General features: G+C 50.5%; 1 long non-coding RNA gene across 2 annotated transcripts in view; it reads left to right on the top strand.

Annotated features, from left to right (window-relative positions):
* Positions 1 to 2,215: 2,215 nt before the first annotated feature.
* Positions 2,216 to 20,091, top strand: part of LOC143273250 (uncharacterized) — a 49,213-nt gene continuing 31,337 nt past the window's right edge. For both annotated transcript variants that reach the window (XR_013051175.1, XR_013051176.1), the window contains exons 1-2: positions 2,216 to 2,488; positions 13,173 to 13,348. This is a non-coding gene — a long non-coding RNA (uncharacterized LOC143273250). The remainder of the gene's footprint in view (positions 2,489 to 13,172; positions 13,349 to 20,091) is intronic.

Genomic DNA, 20,091 nt, shown 5'->3' with positions numbered 1-20,091 from the left:
TGTGGCTTCCAGCTCTCCAGATGGAGGACTGAGTGCTCAGAGTGGTTGAGAACACGCAGGAAGCTGTATACTTACTCTGCTTCCCACGGTCCCTCCCTGCTCTGTTCAGGGAACCCTACCATTGAGCTTAGTTACTAGGTGGCTCAGCCAGGAAGTACTTGAACCCGAATCAGGTGCCCTCTCCTTACCCTCCACAACCCTTACTGTTCACAACCCATTTCCTAGCACCTCATCTTCCAGGTTCCTTCTTGCCATCCCACAGGTTGGCCAAGGAACCAAGGGACGCAGGCCACATTAGCGACTCTAAGCTGGCAGGAAGCAGTGGACAGAGAGGAAGTGGTCCTAGGGTCCCATGCTTGTCTAGCTGTCTGTCTGCCACTCATATGGGTAACCAGCCCTTTTCAGATTCCTGCTCAGTCTGCCCCTGCCTATCCACCTCCCAGACAGATGTCCTAGCCTCATTCCCTAGGGTGATCCCCTTAGAGTTCCAGGACTCTAAGAAGTCGCCATGGGCTTTCAAGGTCAGAGGTATGAGCAGGTGGTCCAACCCCTTGCCCCTCATGTTGCTTGGGTCAAAAGCAACCCTCAGGAACCTCCTTCAGTCTAGGGGCAACAGCTGGCATGACTTGGCCTACCCAGCCTGAGCTTGCCTTGGGTACAACAAGGACCAGCAGGTGTGTCCCTGGCTGTGGAGTCAGGGTGTCAATATACAAGGCACTACAGGAGGAGGAAGAGCCCTACCCAGTTCCCTGAACCTGGAACCAGGGCCCAGGATACAGCTGTGGCCAGCCTCAGCAGGTGGAAGCCCATGGCTAGCCTACTGATTTGGGTGGAAACCAGCAGAAGGAGGAAAGACAGGAGGGGCAGCCCAGGCCAGGCGATGAGGCTCTGGTTCCTCCAGGCATAGGGCTCCGCAGAGAACTGAGCATCCACAGCTCCCTCTGCTAGTTAGTCTAGGCTGGGCTTTACAACTGACTCTTCAAAAACATTTTTAGAAGACTTTTTAGACTTGCTTATTTATTTAATGTGTATGAATGCCTTACCAGCAGGTATGTCTGAGCACCATGTGGGTGCCTGGTACCTGAAGAGGTCAAAATAAGGTGTTCGATCCCCGTGGAACTGGAGTTACAGATGTTGTGAGCCTTCATGTGGATGCTGAGAATCAAACCCAGGTCCTCTACAAGAGGGACAAGTGTTCTAAACCTCTGAGCCATCTGTCAGCTCACTATAAACTGTTATTTCTCACGACTCAACAGGACAGATTTTTGAGACAAGAAAAATGGAGGCTCACAGAAGCTTCAAGAGTCACACAGTGGCTAACTGGTAGGCTCCAGGCGGAGTTATCAATCTGTGAGAACACATCGACCCTGTAAAGGACTAAGACACTACCACTTAAGGTAGACTCTTTTGAACTGGGTTGATGCAGCATTAGTAGGAGTTTGTCCGGGCAAAGGCAGGAGATTCAGGCAAAGAGAAGGACCAAGTCTTGGAGATGAAAGGTAAGTGAGGAGGAACTTGGCGATGTGGACCCAGGGAAATGAATTGGTGGACAGGATGCTGCTCAGGATGGTTTACGGGGGAATGGATGCCTCGAGGGTCTTCTGGGAGCGTGGGGACGCAGCAGGCAGAGGCTTGGGAACCGAATGAGCCAGGCTTCTCGAGCCTAGCCAGGGCGCTAGGCAAGCACTAGCACTCGGTACCAGCCTGCGCAGCCCTGGGCGCCGCGGCGAGCGCGAAGTCTGCAAGTGGCGTCGCCAGGGCACCGCGGTCCCCGCCCGCCGCCGGCGCTCTAACGCGGAGCAGATGGCCGGCGGCCCGCGCGCCTCCAGCCGCCGCGCCGCTCTTTGAAGTGGCCGCTGCCGCCCTCGGCCGCCGGAGCCCCGCGGGCCGAGGCTGCGCGTGTTTACCCAGGTGCTCCGCCGCTCGGGACCTCGGCCGGTCGGCGTGGGGCAGCTGGGCTGCAGAGGCACCGAGCAAGCCACGGCTCCGCCGGCGCCACCCGGCCTCCCGCTGCAGCGCCCGCGCACGCGCCTAGGAACTCAACCTCAGAAAGGCCAAAGCTTGTCTAAGGCTCGCGGGCCACCTGGCCCGGGAACCTTCTGCTGTCGGCCTTGCCCCTCCTGCTGGGCCTGTTTCCCTTGTCGCTGGCATCCCTCCCCCCTCCCCACTCCGGTTAAGGCGCCTGGCACCTCCCCCTGCTCCGCAGGACAAGGACAGTTCATGTCTGAGGTTTATTACAGGAGACTGTCTCCGCCCGAGCAGGGCTTAATCTGCACAGGGCCCTGTGCCATAGGTGAGGCCATTGCTGTCCGCTGTCCTCGCTTCAGAGAGGACAAGAAGCTTGCCCAAGGCCACAGCTGGTAAAGCCAGAGCCAGAATTTGAAGCCAGGGCCAGCTGGGGCCAGAGTTTCCGCTGGGCGGACATGATTCCGCCCCACCCTTGCTGAAGAACTCTCCAGGCCCCCTGCTCAAGGCTTTCCCATGAGCAGTAAGTACCAAGGAGCTCAGCAGTCTCTTGCATTTGCACCCAGGGCCTCCCAGCATCTGGTTGGAAGTGGACTTTCAAACCTGTCTCCAAATCTGCAGGAGAGACCTGTTTTCAAAGCCCCCAAGGCTCAGATGCAGTCTGGAGGTCATTTACCTAAAAGCCTGTCCGTTTGTAACTGCACCTCCCTATCAGACTGGGAGCAGCTCAGGACTCAGCTTCTTCTCTAACCCACCAGAATAGTCCTGCGAAGGGCCATGCTCTCCCCAGTAGCCTAGGATCCTCACAGGGCCCCTCTGGGCCACAACGATCAGGGAAAGTGGCAGCGGACCCTATCCTATCTCAGAAAAGGGGCTCACCTCAAGCCTCGCCTAGCCAATGGGAGCTGGAGTCACCAGCAGAGTGTCACCTGGGCGATGCAGAAGCCCGGGTTGAGAGTCTTTCTGGCCTCTGTGTGCCTATGAGGGTCCCGCAGGAACGAGTGTGGGGCAGACATCTGTTCCTGTGTGTACTCTGGCGCTATGGCCACAGAATGTCCTCGGAGGGAGCAGGAGGCAGCTGTCCGCGGGCTCTGACCCGCAGCCCCAGGCCGGGTCACGTTGTGGTTGTGTTAAGAGCACGGTCCTGGCAGTCTCCCTCCGCCCCAGAGACCAGGCAGGTTACTTGTCGCCGTGCGCTCAGGCCAGGCGCCCCCGCCGCCGCTCCCCGCAGCCTGACCCCTCACACATCCGGCGGGGATGAATCAGCCGCGTCGCCGCCGCTGCCTGCACACTCTGATCCCGGTCACTTTGTTCTCGCTTTAAAGCCAGTGGGCCGCTGGGGGAGGGGCCGTCTCTCTTCTCTTCCCCTTCTCCCTCAGTCTCCTCGGTACTTGCAGGCCTGGGCTGTGATGGTACTTGAAAGGACCGCGACACTCAGTTATCTGGCCAGGGAAGTCCGGTCTGAGAGTTATCTGTGCTGACTGGCTGAGTGGACGGCTGTGCGTCTGTGCGAGCGCCCCGCATACGCACCGCGGTTGTGGATTTAGGGACGTGCCAGTATGGGTACCTTACAACTACTGTAGCTTTCTAATTTGTTTTGGTCCTTAGCAAGACAAGACTGCCCCCTTCACACCCCCTACACAAGCATCCTCTGTACCTGTTGAACAGTTTTTTGAGGATCCAGAAGATTCATGCTTAGGAATATACATGCTCAACAAAATTCGTGCCTAAACGTGGACCCAAGGGAAAGCGCCAGAGTGACGTTGGAACATACCTATAAGTTGGAGCTACCCAGTACTTACAGCCAGGAACCAAGTAAATGCACGAGGAGGTAGTCCAGGTATGGGGCGTGAGCTCCCACGGGTTCAGGCAATAGTGTGGATGGGTTGAGGGATAGATGCTACGCACAAAAACACGCAAGCTTCCGCGAAGAGAAAGTTCAAAACCAAGAAGTTTGTCAAGCAAGATGAAGGCTTGAGGAAGTGTGAGGTTAAAGAGGGAAGTGGTGGTGGGAGGGGGACAGGGGAGCCTTGGGGCAGCATTCTCTGTCTTCATCTGCCCTGGGGTTCTTTGCCTACACCCCCTTGTAAAGAGCACTTGTGCTGAGCCTCTGTCCGGTGCCCAGCTTGTCCGTGTACAATAAACTCTCCCGAAAGTTCAACATCTTACATGTTGTTTCCCTTGTGTTATAGACTCCGTGGTTTTTGTTTTCTAATTCTGTTAGGGGTCTTGGTTGGAATTCTGTAGTATTACAGATTTATTCAGGAAGACTTGCCTGTTTTATAGCATTATTTATGTTTTCTCCATGGACATGGTATACCTCCATTTATTCTCATCAACTTCTATATCTTTTTATATCTCTCTCTGTCTCTGTCTCTGTCTGTCTCTCTGTCTCTGTCTATCTGTCTGCCTCTTTCTCTCTCTCTCTCTCTCTCTCTCTCTCTCTCTCTCTCTCTCTCTGTGTGTGTGTGTGTGTGTGTGTGTGTGTGTGTGTGTGTGTGTGTGTGTGTGTTGAGACTCTCTGTAGCCATGGCTGTCTTGGAACTTGCTTTGTAGACCAGGACCAGGCTGACCTCAAACTGAGAGATCTGCCTGTCTCTGTGTGTCTTAGTTAGGGTTTCTATTGCTGTGAAGAGACACCATGACTATAGCAACTCTTATAAAGGAAAACATTTAATTAGGGCTAGCTTACAGTTCAGAAGTTTAGTCTGTTGTCATCATGATGGGGAACATGGCCACAGGCAGGCAGGCATGGGTCTGGAGAGGTGGCTGAGAATTCTACATCTGGATCCACAGGCAGCAGGAAGTGACAGTGACACACTGGGCAGGCTTGAGCTTCTGAGACCTCAAAGTCTACCCCCTAGTGACACACTTCCTCCAACAAGGCCACACCTCCTAACAGTGCCACTCCTTATGGGTCTATGGAGGCATTTTTATTCAAACCATCATACTTTGCCTCCCAAGTGCTGGGATTAAAGACGTGTGCTACCACACCCAGCTAATTTCTATATCTTTTTTTTGTGTTGTTGTTGTTTTTTGTTTTTTGAAACAGGGTTTCATGTTGTAGCCCTGGCTGTGCTGAGAACAGGCTGACCTCAAACTCACAGAGATCTGCTTGCTTCTGCCTCCTGAGTCCTGGAATTAAAGGTGTGCACCACCACACCCCGCTTAATTTCTACATCTTAGTAGTAAAGTTTTATGATTTTTCCTGTGATTTTATTTTATTTTTTTTTTCTGGTTGAGGTTACTCCAAGGTAGCTTGTGAGGGTTTTTGCTTGTTTGTTTTTGTTTTTAATCGCGAAAGTAATTTTTCTCTTACGCTTCCACTTCCAATTTTTAAATTGTGATAAAACATACATTGCATATAATTTACCATTTAAACCATTTTTAGTTCTACTGTTCAGTAGATTAAATAGAGTCACATTGTTGGGCAACCATCACCACATCTGTCTTCAGAGTTTTATTGTTCTCTACACCTGAAAATTTATATCCATTAGTGTAACTCCCACTTCCCTGGGCCGGGCAGCCAGTGTTCTGATTTCCTTCTCTAAGAAGCATCTGCACATGCATGGACATGTGTGACATCTGTGTTTGTGACTGACCAGTATCACTCAGTGTAATTAATATCAAAGGTCAGCCATGTGTGGCATGTGTCCACATGTGGGACATGTGTCCACGTGTGTGGCATGTGAGCTATCTTAGGGCTAGGCCATTCTGTTGTTGGCTTCGTACAGATGTCTGAGACTGTTTTAGTCCTTTGGATACACACCCCAGGGATAGCTGCTGGGTTGTGTGGGAATTCTGTGCCTGAGTTTTTACACAGTGAAGGTACCATTTTGCACCTGATTGGGTTTTCAAGAATTGACTCTTCAAGTGTGTGCAAATGAGAAGGGGAGGTGTCAGGCTAAAAAAGTGGGAGTTCTGGATCTCTCACAATGTTCTATGTGGCTTGAGGGATTTTACATCCAGAGTCTGATCATTTAGAACCTGTTACCTTCATAATCCCAACATAGCAGTCGTAGCTGCCCCTTCACTTCCCAGACGGTCCTCTCCAGCTTAGGGGAAGCTGCCCTTCAGCTACATATTGTAGCTAGAGTTTTCCTGCCTTGCCCACTGTCAGGACAAATCTTTGTCACCCGCCAGTCCCACAGCCGCTCAGACCCAACCAAGTAAACACAGAGACTTATATTGCTTACAAACTCTATGGCCATGGCAGGCTTCTTGCTAACTGTTCTTATAGCTTAAATTAATCCATTTCCATAAATCTATACCTTGCCATGTGGCTCGTGGCTTACCGGCATCTGCACATGCTGCTTGTCCTGGCAGCAGCTGGCAGTGACTCCTTCTGCCTTCCTGTTCTTTCTTTTCTCCTCTGTTAGTCCCGCCTATACTTCCTGCCTAGCCATGGGCCAATCAGTGTTTTATTTATTGACCAGTCAGAGCAACACATTTGCCATACAGAACATCCCACAGCAACATATCACTTCATCAGCAGGATCACATTCCATCAAAGCTCAGCCCCTGTCTCTCATTGCCCAGAACTGCATCCACGGCTTTCCTGGCCTTGCGGTGTGCGAGTTCCCAGCAGGAGTTACTCTTACTCCATCATGAACAGGAGTGCTTTTCTGGGCTGGAGAGGGGTGGATGCTATTTGGAGATGGAGGTGAGGACGTGGGAGCAGAGGCTCTGAGCCTGACTTTCTCATCTCTGTCCTGGCTCACAATCATATTTTGGGAAAGAGTGTATACATGTGTTTGTAGGCACACAACTGTACATGTGTTGAGTGTGTGTGTGTGTGTGTGTGTGTGTGTGTGTGTGTGTGTGTGTGTGTGATTGTATGATCAGGGAAGACTGGGAGGCAGAAGTCAGCCTCCTACTGAAAGAGACGGGGAGCATGTTCCAGAGATGGGGAGATGGGCAGAGAGCGTAGCCAGGAGGAGCAGCAGCGCCTTGCCATGCCCAACACAGCATGCTCAGCAGTGCCGCTTTGGTCTTTTATCTGCATGTTTCCTGAATAAAAGAGCAAGCCCGGAGCATGACCTGAGTCACAGCCCTGTGCTGCTCCTGCATTGCAGAGCAGAAGTACCCTGGGAGCCGTTTCTTAGCCAAGCCCTCCACCAGGCAAAGAAATACCAGCACCGGACAGAGCACCCACCTCCAGAGGCCTGGGCCACGGATGCCCAGCTAAGATGGCTGGGGCCACTCTGCCTCCCACATGCTGTGTGAGCCACTGGGTCAAGGGTCCTCAAGCTGGAGGGCCGGTGGCTGCTCGCCTAGGGTCTCTCTGCATCTGCCAAGGCTTCTACTGCTGAGACAAAACGCCTGACTGATCCAAGGGAGACAGGACTCACCGTGCATCGTGGTGAAGGGGTTGTGTGGCAGTTTACTCTTTGCAGATAGGAAGCAGTAGAAAAATAGGAGGGGCCGGTGCTAGAGATAGCCCCAAGAATACACCCCACGCAATCCTTTCTCCATCCTCAAAAGAGCACCACAGGGGTGTGACTGATGCTCAGCATGTATGTCTGTGGGGGCCTCTGATAGTCAAACCCCAAGACCCTTCTCGGGGGTCTGACACACAGCGCACCCTGCCCTTTTTTGTACATTCCCCAGGGAGGGCCACCTTGAACTAGGTGCTGCTTTGGTTTGGAGCAACTCTGAAGGGCCTTTGGGAATCCGAAGGCCTAGTGATTGCTGGCTTGTGTCTGACTCCTCCCCCTTTTCAGCCTTGCTCCTTCTTCCTCTGGTGTGAAGGTGAGAGTCCCTGACTCCTGTATGCAAATTTCCTCCCATTACCTGGATCCCAGGGAGGCAGGTGGGGGGTGAGGGTGGGGCACAGGAGGGCAATTCTTTGAACTAAATTTAAAGGAAGAGCAAATTTAGAAATTTTCTTTTTTCCCCTTTGTGCACACACATGCGCATTCACCCCAGGGGGATTAATATTCCCAAAATGAGAAAGAGGTGCTAATTTAGAGGCCAAAGGCTCAAGTTTGGTATATTCAGTTGGTTTCTCATGTCCCAGTGTTACAACACTTAGTCCCCTTTGACAGCACTGAATGCTGCATGGCAGACAGCACCTGTGGCATCCATGTGGCCTGTGTGGCAGGCAGCACCTGTGGCATCCATGTGGCCTGTGTGGCAGGCAACACCTGTGGCATCCATGTGGCCTGTGTGGCAGGCAGCACCTGTGGCATCCATGTGGCCTGTGTGGCAGACAGCACCTGTGGCATCCATGTGGCTTGAGTTGCCAGGCTCAGTGCCCTGCATGTCTTCTTGGCTGCACTGTGGCCACATGAGGGACCTTAAGACAGGGAAGTGATGCTCAGAGAGGCGGAAGCTTGTCCAAAGTCATGGAGCCAGGTTCAGGACTTTTGGGGGGTGCAACCAAATGAGAGATTGGGGGAGCACACTTGCATGGGCGTTATGTATTATTAATTTGTTACACTTACTTATTGTGGTTGTTTTTGTGCTTTGAGATAGAGTTTCACCATTTAGTCAATAGTGAAACTATTGGAACTTGCCGTGTAGGCCTGGGACTTGCTATGTAGCCCAGGCTGGCTTCATCAGACTTATGATCCTCCTGCCTCAGTCTCCTGAATACTAGGATTACAGTCATGGGCGTCAAGCCTGGCTTTCATCATGGGCATTAGACTTGCAGGCTGTTGCTTGTGTATGAGGCTCTGCCCAAGTCACTAGAAGACAGTCAATGGGGAAGAAAGCTGCCCATGACCGGAGCACAGATCTATGTTGGTAGCGCTTGCCCGCCTTGCATGCATCCTGGATGTGGGGTATGGCAGGTGAAGCTGGTGAGCTTTCTAACCTTGGTCCAGGGACTTGAGTTGGGGAAGAGATTCAGAAAGATCCAGAGAAGCTGTTCACTGTTCCCAGCAATGAGAGCAGCCAGCGGGTCGGTGCAGTGCTGTTTGGGAGCCTGGTGCCCTGAACTCACCCCAGAGTAACATTCACCAGTGCGGCTTAACCTCCCCCTCTTGGTCCCATACAAGATGTTTGTTTGGGCCATCTTTAAAGAGCTCAGAACCGCATAGAAGTTCTGGGAGGACTTGGGTCTAGCTCAGTTAAGTTGTGCAGTGGTAAAACCTCCCGAGACACTAGAAGGTCAACCGGGACTCAGGCCTGTCTGGGCCTTATGGACATGGAGTTATTGTCACAGTTGGGTCAGTGGGTAGGAAGGGGGTGAGGGAGGTGTAGGGTAGCACACACGGTAACTTCAAGCTGACCAGGTAAAGTCATGTGAGGTGACCTGGGGCACTGTGGGTGGTGGTGGAGTCTGTGGCAAACAGAACTGCCTGAGAGGGTCACTCTCCAGCTCTGGTTATTATTGCCCTTTGGGAATGTGGGCATGGTGTGGACAGATAGCTGGACATTTTTTCCCCCATCATTGCTGGTGACTTTTAATCTGGTGTGCGTGTATGCACATGTGTGTGTAAAATCTGCCACTTGAAAATGTTAGCAGCTAAGTTTCTATCTATTATATGCGAGCCAAACAAAATCTTAACTGTGGCTTCTCTTGATTCTCAGGGTGTGACTTTTGGCCTTGGAGGCTTCTCGGGGTCCTTCCTATGTCATAGACCTTCTGCAGAATGCCTTCACCCTGAGCAGTGGTTCCAGCCATGATCACAAGGACCCTCTTCCTCCCTTGTTTCTAGCCACCTTTCAATGCTGGAGTCTCTGGGGACACAAAGGCTGTCCTGGTTCAAGTCAAGGACTGGATTTTTCTCACCTGCTCCTCCTGGTTCTTCAGGGCTGCATACCCTAGATCCAGGGGGACAGGTGGTGAATTTGCTCTCAAGCTTTATTTTCTAGGGTGAAAATTTTCTGTTAGCCCCTGAACACTGACACATGCAGCCCTTGCACCCTCCTAGCAAGTTAGATTTATGTTCCTTCCAGTCTTCTGCGTGGGGCACTTTCGTAGGGTCTCTGGATCCGCGTGGAGGTTGCCCAAATCGGGATGCTTGTCTGTACACCTTTTCCTCCTCCTGCACCGTTCTGCCTGATGGATGTTCTCAGGTGCCTTGGGACACTGCTTGGCCGGCCATTTCCTGCTGACAGACACTCACTCTCCTCATTAATTAAAGGGGCCAAGGAGATGCTGCGCCTGTGAGGAAGCCTCACACTGGAGCGTGGGAAGGCATGACGGGGTGTCTGCCCACTCATGGCCAGGGTACTGCCTGGGGTCCTGCGCTGGTCTCCTCCGGTCTGACTTGAATGCAGGGTCTTTCACCTCCGAGTGAAGGGAAAGAGGGAGAAAAGGCACCGTGCGTGCGTCCTGGACACTTGACACTTCTTCCCCAGGGCACCAGCACGGTCTTGTCGTCCTTGCCGTCTTCATCAAACAACCAGGAAGCCTGGGTCTGTCTCCATACTTCCTTGTAAGCTTCTTGGGTTTGTCCTGAGGAAAAACTGACAGAATCATCCTCCTAACTCCCTTGTCCTCGGGGTATAGTGGTTTAATTTCTGTCACACAGGTTTCCAGAGCCAGAATTAATTAAATTAAATTAGTGGGTCCAAGAACATAAATATAATGTTCAGAATCCTGTTAGGCTGCTCAGGCTGGCCTTGAACTTGTGACTTTCAAGCCCAAACCTACTAAATACATACAGGACTTGCAATCATGTATTATCACATCCACCTTGCAAAATTTATATTCTAAATGCAAAAGTTAAAGGAACTCTTTAATTGAAGTTGCTAGATTGCTTTTCAGTCTGAAGGAACTTAATTGCGATGGTGGTTCATCAGCTGAATGGAGCTTCTTTGGTGCCCACCAGCCATTGTGATCCTGTCCCTAAACGCCTTTCTCTGATGGCCCTGGCCATTGCTAGGGCACCTTCCCCTTTGCCGGGGGCATTTAGCTTCCTGCTTTTATGTATCACCTCTTCATGTTCTTTGCCATAATTCCCACTAGGTGTTTGTCCTTTTCTTTCCAATTTGAAAGAGCTTTTTGTAGATTACAGATCTTAACCCCTTGCTCGCTGAATAACAAAGACTTCTTCCCAGATTTACTGCTTGCCTGTAACCTTTGCTTGTGGGATCTGCTGCTTTACACAAGACTGGAATTTTTGTGTTGTGTCTTTTCTATGGTTATACTGGATCTCTGCTCCTGGCTTGGCAACTGATACCTGGGAAGTGGCACTGGCTTTGAGCCACCTGTGTGACCTTGGCTGAATCATTTGTTCTCTTTGTCCTCAACTGCCACATCCGAAGCATGGGGAGTTACTGGCCCTGCCAACATCTGGAGTGCTGGGAAAGCCTGGAAGCTTCTGGTCCTCTAAGACTGAAACTTTGTACAGACATGGAGTCATAGTAACAATGTGACAGCTCACAACTTCCAATCAAGTAGCTGGCATGGCTGTGGTAACCCTGGAGAGGAGGGACAGGGCTGGACTCACACTGGGCTGTGGCTAGACTCCTGGTAGGTGGACAGCCTGGTCAGCACACAATGTGGTTGCTGCTTTCACAGACTCAAAATCTCCAAGGGCCGTGGCAAACATTGTGTCTACCTTCTCACAGTTTTTCCTCTTTTCCTGGCTAACAAAATTCTAAAAAGGTGGCCCTTTCAGACTTCTCTCCCTGTCCAGAATTGCATCACAGGCTCTTTTCTCCCCAAGAAAATGACACTGTTGTATACATTAGCTTAGCTAGTTAAGACTGACTGGCATGATGGGGAGAAGTACATCTACCTGGAGACACAGCCACCTGGTCTCCCACACAAGCATAAGTGGGTCCCAAGGCAAAGGATGGGGAAGACCAGATGTGTGTGTGTGTGTGTGTGTGTGTGTGTGTGTGTGTGTGTGTATGTGTTGCTTTGTATGATTATGGCCCCCACAGGCTCATATATTTGAATATTTGGTCTACTGTTGGTGGAACTGTTTGGAAAGGATTAGGAGGTGTGGCCTTGTTGGAGGAAGTGTGTTACTAGGGGTGGGTTTTGAGGTTTCAAAAACCCACATCATTCCCAGTTAGGTCTCTGTCTCTCTGCCACATGCTAGTGAATCAGATGTAAGCTCCCAGCTGCTTCTCCAGCCCCATGCCTGACTTCCTATTACCAAACTAAGTGCTTTCTTTTATAAGTGCCTCAGTCATGGTGTTTTGTCACAACAATAGAAAAGTAGCTAACACAAAGTGCTTTGCCTAACGCACTGTAAAAGGATAAGGGGAAGAGATGGCCAGTGCCTGAGTGGGGACCAAGAGAAAGTGGGAGCCCAAGGTCTGGTAGGTGAAGGCAGTGTAGTATGTGCGCACATCTGGGGCTTGCCACGTGGTGTGTGGATCTCAGCACTTAAGAGTGACCAAGCTGATGTTCACCAGCTTTGTGTGAGGGATGCTGGTGGACAGCATTTAGTGTGTGTGAGGCCCTGGATTCTGTCCTCAGCACCAAACCAAATTCCTATGGTAAAATCTTATCACCAATGTGTTGATAGAGGTCTGCAGCCTGTGGGAGGTGGTATCAGATGCTGGGGAATGTGGGAGATAGTGTTACAAGGTGGGGACGTAAGAGGGCCCATCCTTTTCACAGGATTTGTGCTGCTTAGTTTTTTGTCAACTTGACACATACTAGAGTTAGCTGGGAAGAGGAACCTCAAGTGACAAAATGTCTCCATCAGATTGGCCTGTAGCAAAGTCTGTGGGGGGCATTTTCTTGATGAATGATTGATGTGGGAGGGCCAAGCCATTGTTAACAGGAAGTCCTGGGAGGTATAGGAAAAGAAGCGGAGGGGCTAGAGAGAGAGTTTAGTGGGTAAGAACACTGGTTGCTCTTCTAAAGGGTATGAGTTCGATTCCCAGCACCCATGGGGTGACTCACAATGGTCTGTAGCTCTAGTTCCAGGGGGTCAGATGCCCTCTTCTGACCCCCATAAGCATCAGGCACACACGTGGTATAAGACATCTACATAGGCAAAACACTTATATACATAAAATAATAAAATAAGTTTTTTTAAAAAAGAAAATAAATGAAAGGAAGCTGAATATGAGCCTGAAGAGTAAGCCGCCAGTAGGCAGATTCCTCCACGACTTCTGCTTCTGTTTCTGCCTCCAGGTTCCTGCCTTGAGGACCCGCTTTCCTCAGTGAACTGTGACCTGGCATATGTAAATAAAAATATTCCTTTGCTCCCAAAGTTGCTTTTGGTCATGGTCTTTATCACAGAAAGCAAACTCAGACAAGGCTCTCAAAGGCTCCTTTGACCTTCCAGTTGGCGAGGACACGGAGAGGAGATGCCATCTCTGCCCCAGCAAGGACACGGAGAGGAGATGCCGACTCTGCCCCAGCGAGGACACAGAGAGGAGATGCCGTCTCTGCCCCAGGATGTGAGCCTCACAGACACCAAGCTTGTTAGTGCTGATCTCAGCCTCGCCAGCCTCCAGAATGGTGAGCAATAAACTTCCATTGTTTATAAGCCGCCCAACCTCCGCGGTATTATGTTATATCAGCCTGGGCAGACTAAGGTAGTTACTAAAAATTTTTGAGAGGATTAGGGCCTGGGGATGTCTAGTTTTATTGAACCCTTATCTAATAAGATACCAGAGACTACTGTGGGAGATGCGGCTCAGTCTGGAGAGTTTGATCTCAACACTGAAGAAACCCAGCACGGTGGTGCACACCTGTAATCCTGGCGCTCAGAGGGAGGTGAAGGTAGGAAGATCAGCTCAAGGTCATCCTCAGCTACATGGGGGGCCAGCCTGGGCTACATGAGACAGAGAGAGAGACGGGGTGGTGAGTAGTGGTTGGAGGAATGAGCTATACATTTTCACGTATTGGCTCGCTGTGCCTGGCCTTTGAGATAACTGATAGGCTCCAACGTCAGCAAGCGTGGACCGGAACGTGACCCTCTGCTCTGCTGGTGGTGAATTAGCATGGTCATACAGAGGGCAGCTAGGGAATGTGGTTCAAGATGCAAGATCTGCCTGACCTTTGCCCCAGTGGCCCCTCTTCTGTAAAGTGGGGACAATAAGAGTCCCTGTTTCAAGAGGCTGCTGAAAGGGTCAAATGAGCTAATCCACGGTGGCCTCCAACCTCAGTGCCTGGCGGAAGGGCTGGAGATACCAGAATTGCTACTGTCACAGAACCTCCTGCATGTCAAATGGTGAGCTGCAGGGAATGCTCTCTGCAGTAGCGGAAGTGGGGGAGCTGACTGCTCACTCAGAGCAGAGGAGGCTACATCCTGGGGTCCCATATCCCTCCGTTAATACAGCATCACTGCCACATATATTCAAAGACCCTTAGTGGTGAGCACACACCCTCTTCTTCCTTGGATATCAGCCGCCTTTGACTATGTATTGCTCCAACTTTCCATTGTTAATGTTGTATCTCTTTATTCAATATTTGATTCAATTCAAAACAGTTTTTGAAATACAAGGATGTTCATGCATATAGAATAACACAAGTGTGGGTGGGCAGTGGGGTGTTGTTGTTGAAATGCCTGTTCAGAGATCAGTAAAGTCAAGGGGAGTCTTCTGGAGTCACTAGAGCTGGGTGTTGGAGAGGGCTGAGTAAAGATTGGGAGCCTGCTGCGCCATGGGAAAATGAGAGGAATAGGTTGGGAACTCCATTCACACTAGCATAGCGGCGAACCCTGGAATCCCAGCATTTGGGAGGCTGAGGCAGGAGGATTGCTGCAAGTTCAAGTCCTGACTGGGCTACAGAGTGTCACAAACAAACAACAAACAAGAAGAAAATCCCACACCATGCACAAAGGTCGAAGGACTCCTGAGGCTGAGGAACAGGTGAAGTTTAATTAGCCTCGTCGGTCCCATGACCCAGGTTAGACCAATCACTGTATGTACTAGCCCTTTCCTAGCATACCATCAAGCTCCCACGCTCCTCAGGGAAGGTAACAGTGAGTGGAATAATGGAAAATGGATGGTAATACTGCCACAGGTGTGTGCTGGCCCAGGACTACTCAGTCTCCGGGTTGGTGACAGGTCTCCAGGTTTCCTCATTGTCGGGGGCCAGGCAGAGCTGATAGCTCTCAGCACGCAGTGGTTTATGTGTAACCTATATTTTTATTTTGAACTGACATTGTACATTTACAGGGTGCAGTGTGGCCCTTCAATGTGTAATGTCAGGTCAGGGTCCCTGGCTGTCACCTCAGACATGTTATTTCTTTGTGCAGGGGAGATTCCATTTCTTCATCGCAAGCTGTTTTGAAACATTCAGTGAATTGTTGCCAGTTTTCATTCTCCTATGGCGCTTGTCAACTGAAGTTACCTTCCTTGACTCACCAACCATCCCCTCTCCCAGCCTCCGGGAACAAACACTGTTCTGTTCCACTTCTACGGGGTCACTGTTTTGCCTTCACACAAAGCTGAGAACATGTGGCATTTGACTTTCTATCCCTGGCTTATTTTACCTAACACATTGTCCTCTGATTCTCTCCACATTTCTCAGAATTTTATTCTTTTTATGGATGCATAATATTCTATTATGTATACGTACCACATTAAAAAAAAATCTGCCTATCCACCATGGACACATGGGGTTATTTCCACATCTGGCTATCATGGCTTCCGTAACTGTCTTTCCGACATACTGACTTCAGCTCGGTGGCTCTATATACTATAGCAAGATTTCTGGGTCGTATGGTAGTTCTTTTTCAAGTTGATTGAGGAGGGTCCTTGCGATTTCCTGGAATGGCCGTACTAGTTTACATTCTGACCGGTATAGTATGACCCGTTCTTTTCTCCACCCCTTTGCCAGTGTTATTTGCTCTCTGCCTCTGGCAGCGGTCATACCAGGTGCCATGGTTTGGACTTGTGTTTCTCTGATGATTAATAGGGCTGGGCCTTTCCCCACACACTCCCTGGCCATTTATGCACCCTCTTTTGGAGAAGCACCTATTCAGTGATTTCTCTTTTGTCTTTTTGCTGTTAACTTTAATTCCTTATGTATTCTGGAGCCGAGGTCATTGTCACACGCTCAGCTGGCAACACTGCTTGGCGCGCGGCGGCTGCCTCCGCCTTTGGTGGATTTCTCTTTTGCTGTGCAGAAGCACATTCGTTGGCTGCATCCCTGTTTGTCCCATTTCGATGTGTTGTCTGGGAGCCTCTCTAAGGCTTCTCTCGCCAGCCGATGTCCTGAAGTGTTTCCTCCAGTGGTTTCATCCGGCGGGGCCATGGCTCTGGCTTCTGAAGACTGGAGGAGAGGAGAGAGTGGCTGCCCTCCTCCCACGGGGGCTGCGGGGGCCAAGCTCTGTTGGAGCCTCCTCTAGACGGCTGCATCAGAAGACTCTGGAGCTGGGCGTGGAGTGGAAACACAGACACACAGTTAATTACAGCAGCACACTTGGCGCCACCCTAATTAAGGCTGGTCCCCATAGAAGCCAAGATTTCAAGTTCTCTCTTTTACAGTGCTTGACAGTGTCCCCTACATCCGCTGGATCTCCTTCAGTTTGGAGGGTGAGTGGCGGGAAGCACTTGAGGAGAGCTGTCACTAATCCTTTGGAGGAATGTAGCCACCCTTCCAGGACTGGGAACAGGGCAGTTTGAGGGCGGAAATGTCAGCCCTGGACCTTCTTACTGGAAGGTGGTGGGTAGAGCAGTAGAGTCTCATTCTAAGAGAAGGGTTGGGATTGGCTTGGTTTGGGGACCCTTCAGAGAGTGAGAAATGGCTCTCAGAAAGAGACACAAACGACCCAGCTGGCCTAATGTCCTGTATCTTCAGCCACGTTCCCAGTATCCTTGGAGGCCACCACACCTTGGCCTATGCTGATGCAAATAGGATATGGGCAACATATTTACAGCTGAAAAATATATTTAACACCAAGAGAATTTCCCTTGATATCAGTAGTCTGCAATATAGACTGGTCCACTTCTGTATCCTACAGTTCGGTTAAGGGTCCAATGGATCAGAGCAGCAGGAACATAAAATAATTTCATATTACAGGTGAAAAAAAATTGAGGCCAAGAGAGAAGAGAATTCCTAAGATCCCAGAGCATGTTAGATCAATGTAATTAAAAACTGGCAAGGGGCTCTGCCCTGGAGTGTCATTGCCGAGTGAATGCACTGCTCAGGCTGACTGAATGGGAGGTGGTTCTGAGGTCTTTATCATGCTCGGTGGAGAACAGGCACTCCATGGATCAGCAGTGTTTGCCAAGGCACTGGAGGACACATGGTGGTACGTGTGCCAGGACTTTGTTATCCACAAATAGATGTCAGGGGAGCCCGCGGAAAGCAGGTGATTTGGGGAGGTTTGGGATGGCTGAAGAAATAAAAGTCAGTGCAAGCTTTGGGAGAGAGGCAAGAAATCCAGGGTTCCTCAATGAGCTGCTGTTGGGTTCCTTCAGGGTGACAGATAGAATGGGAATTCAGGAGGATTTTCACGTTAAGCGCTTTTCTGATGTGCTGGCTGGGTGTGCTAGCTAGTCTTATGCCAAATTGATACACAAACTAGAGTTGTCTCAAAGGAGGGAGACTTAATTGAGAAAATGCCTCCACGAGTTCCAGCTGTAAGGCATTTTCTTAGTGATTGATGGGGCAGGGCTCAGCCCATGGTGGATGGTGCAATTCCTGGGCTGGTGGTCCTGGGTTCTATAAGAAGGGTAAGCAAACCGGGTGGTGGTGGTGGTGGCAGCGGCGGCAGCGGCGGCGGCGGCGGCGGCGGCGGCGGCGGTGGTGGCTGCACACCTTTAATCCAACACTCGGGAGGCAGAGCCAGGCGGATCTCTGTGAGTTCAAGGCCAGCCTGGGCTACTGAGTGAGTTCCAGGAAAGGCACCAAAGCTACACAGAGAAACCATGTCTTGAAAAACAAAAACAAAAAAACCCAAAACAACAACAACAACAACAACAACAACAAAGGCTGGGGAGCAAGCCATGGGGAGCAAGCCAGTAAGCAGCACTCCTCCTTGGCTTCTGCTTCAGCTCCTGCCTCGAGGTTCCTGCCCTGTTTGAGTTCCTGTCCTGACTTTCTTTAGTGATGAACAGCAATGCTGAAGTGTAAGCCAAACAAACCCTTTCCTCCCCAACTTGCTCTTTGGTCATGGTGTTCTGGATGCAGCAATAGAATTCCTAACTAAGATGCTGGGGTTGTGTCTCGGTTGCTTTTCCCAGCCCCCAGATCTGTGAGGTCCCCAACCTGTCATCCTTAGGGCTTGGGTTGATGGTTCTGGTGACAGATCCGATAACCCTGCGAAGAGCTGGACATGTGAGCAGAAGGTGTGACTGTGGGTCCCAAGTGCTCGAGATGAAAGGTCACTGTTGGAGGCCTGAGTGTGAGGCATCGGATTCCTTTCCGGTCTCTGCCATCATGGTTCCTCCTTCGATGAGTCCCACCACACAATGACCTCAGGGTCTACAAGCTTTCTCACTTTAGCCACCCCATTCAGTTTTTTACAAGTTGTGGTAAATTATACTTCTCATAAAACTGAATATTTCAGGCAGGTGTGGTGGTCTATCCTGGAATCCCAGCACTCATGAGGTTCAAGAATTGAAGGCTAAGTAGCAAAACCAATACACATAAACATAATAATAGTTTAACCTTTTTTTTCCATTTAATCTTTTCAAGACAGGGTCTTTAGCCCAAGATAGCCTTCATATCCAAGGATGGCCTTGAACCTCATGCATACTGGGCTTATGGGTGAACACCATCTGCCTGGTTCCTGTGGTGCTAGGGATCCAACCTAGGTCTTGTGCATTGTAGGCAAGCACTCTGTCACCTGAACCACGGCCCCAGCTCCCATTTAACCATGTGAAAGCCTGTAACTGTGGTATAAATGAGTTCACACTGTTGTGAGATCACCACCATCCAGTCCAGAACTATTCTTCTTCCCTAATTAAAACTCTTTACTCACTAGACAATGACCACTCCAGTCCCAGATAACCACTGCTGTGGTGTAATTCATGAGCCTCATGGGGAGTTACCCCTCCCCATGGGTTCTTTAAGGGGTCCCTCCAACATGACCACAGAAACTACAGTCAGAGACGCGTAATGGTGATAAAGAGTCTATTGTACTTACAGGTCCTAGAGAGTGAGAGGTGGCACTCCCCTTGGGGGCTGTGCCGAAGAAGAGGTGACAGGAAGCAGGTTTGACTAAACAGGTGCATGGGAGGGTAGGCATCGAGGGTAGAGAGAGAGAAAATGGTCCTGGGCGAGCCGGGCGGTGGTGGTGGTGGTGGTGGTGGTGGTGGTGGTGGTGGTGGTGGTGGTGGTGGTGGTGGTGGTGCACGCCTTTAATCCCAGCACTCAGGAGGCAGAGGCAAGCGGATCTCTGTGAATTCGAGGCCAGCCTGGGCTACAGAGTGAGTTCCAGGAAAGGCGCAAAGCTACATAGAGAAACCCTGTCTCGAAAAACCAAAAAAAAAAAAAAAAAAAATGGTCCTGGGCAAGGACTTCATGGGGCTCAGGGAGGGGACACTGACAAAGGGCGTGAGAGGAAGCCACTGTTGTATGTGAATGGCACTAGTCCCCAGTCAGAGGAGACGAAGGGGAACCATGGCAGGGTCCAGCTTTACCACACTGTGTACCTGGCCACCTTGGTGAGATGCTCGCTGTTAGCGGTGGGAACATTGCATACAAAGGTATTAGAGTTTATTATAGAGTCTTTTGACTTTCTGTCACTGAGAGTGGTCACTCGGGGTACTGTATGTAGGCAGAATCCTACGACATTTGTCCTTTCCTGTCTGGCTTATTTCACTCAGCATAATGTCCTCAACATTGATCCGCTTGTAGCTTGTGTTGGAATTTCAACACAAGTGCTCTAGCTCAGACTACCTTTAACTCCCTACATAGTGGAAGATGACGGGGTGACCAGGGCTTCCTCCCATGAGTGGTTCCCCAAGTGTTTTCCCACTCATGGTAGGTGGGCCACAGCCACCACCCCCCTTTGTGCCCTGTGGATATTGATACTGTAAGCGTGGGCATGGCCATGTCTGATTCAGTCTCTGCTTTCATTTCTTCAGATGTCTGGAATGGCGGCATCACCTTACGGACCCGTCTCATCCTTGATGAATCTCTGTGGTGTCTCTCATAGCTCCTGCCCGACTGTGTTCTCAGTGACAGCGGCTCCTCACCAACACTGGTGTTTGGTGTTGGACAGTAGCCGCCTTCATGAGGGGGATGCGATTCTCATGGTTTCGGTTTGCATTTCGCTCATGATGATTGACAGTGGCATCTTT

Source organism: Peromyscus maniculatus, chromosome 5 (genome assembly GCF_049852395.1).
Source record: "Peromyscus maniculatus bairdii isolate BWxNUB_F1_BW_parent chromosome 5, HU_Pman_BW_mat_3.1, whole genome shotgun sequence".
Lineage (NCBI taxonomy): Eukaryota > Metazoa > Chordata > Mammalia > Rodentia > Cricetidae > Peromyscus > Peromyscus maniculatus.
This window is presented reverse-complemented; position numbering and strand designations above follow the sequence as displayed.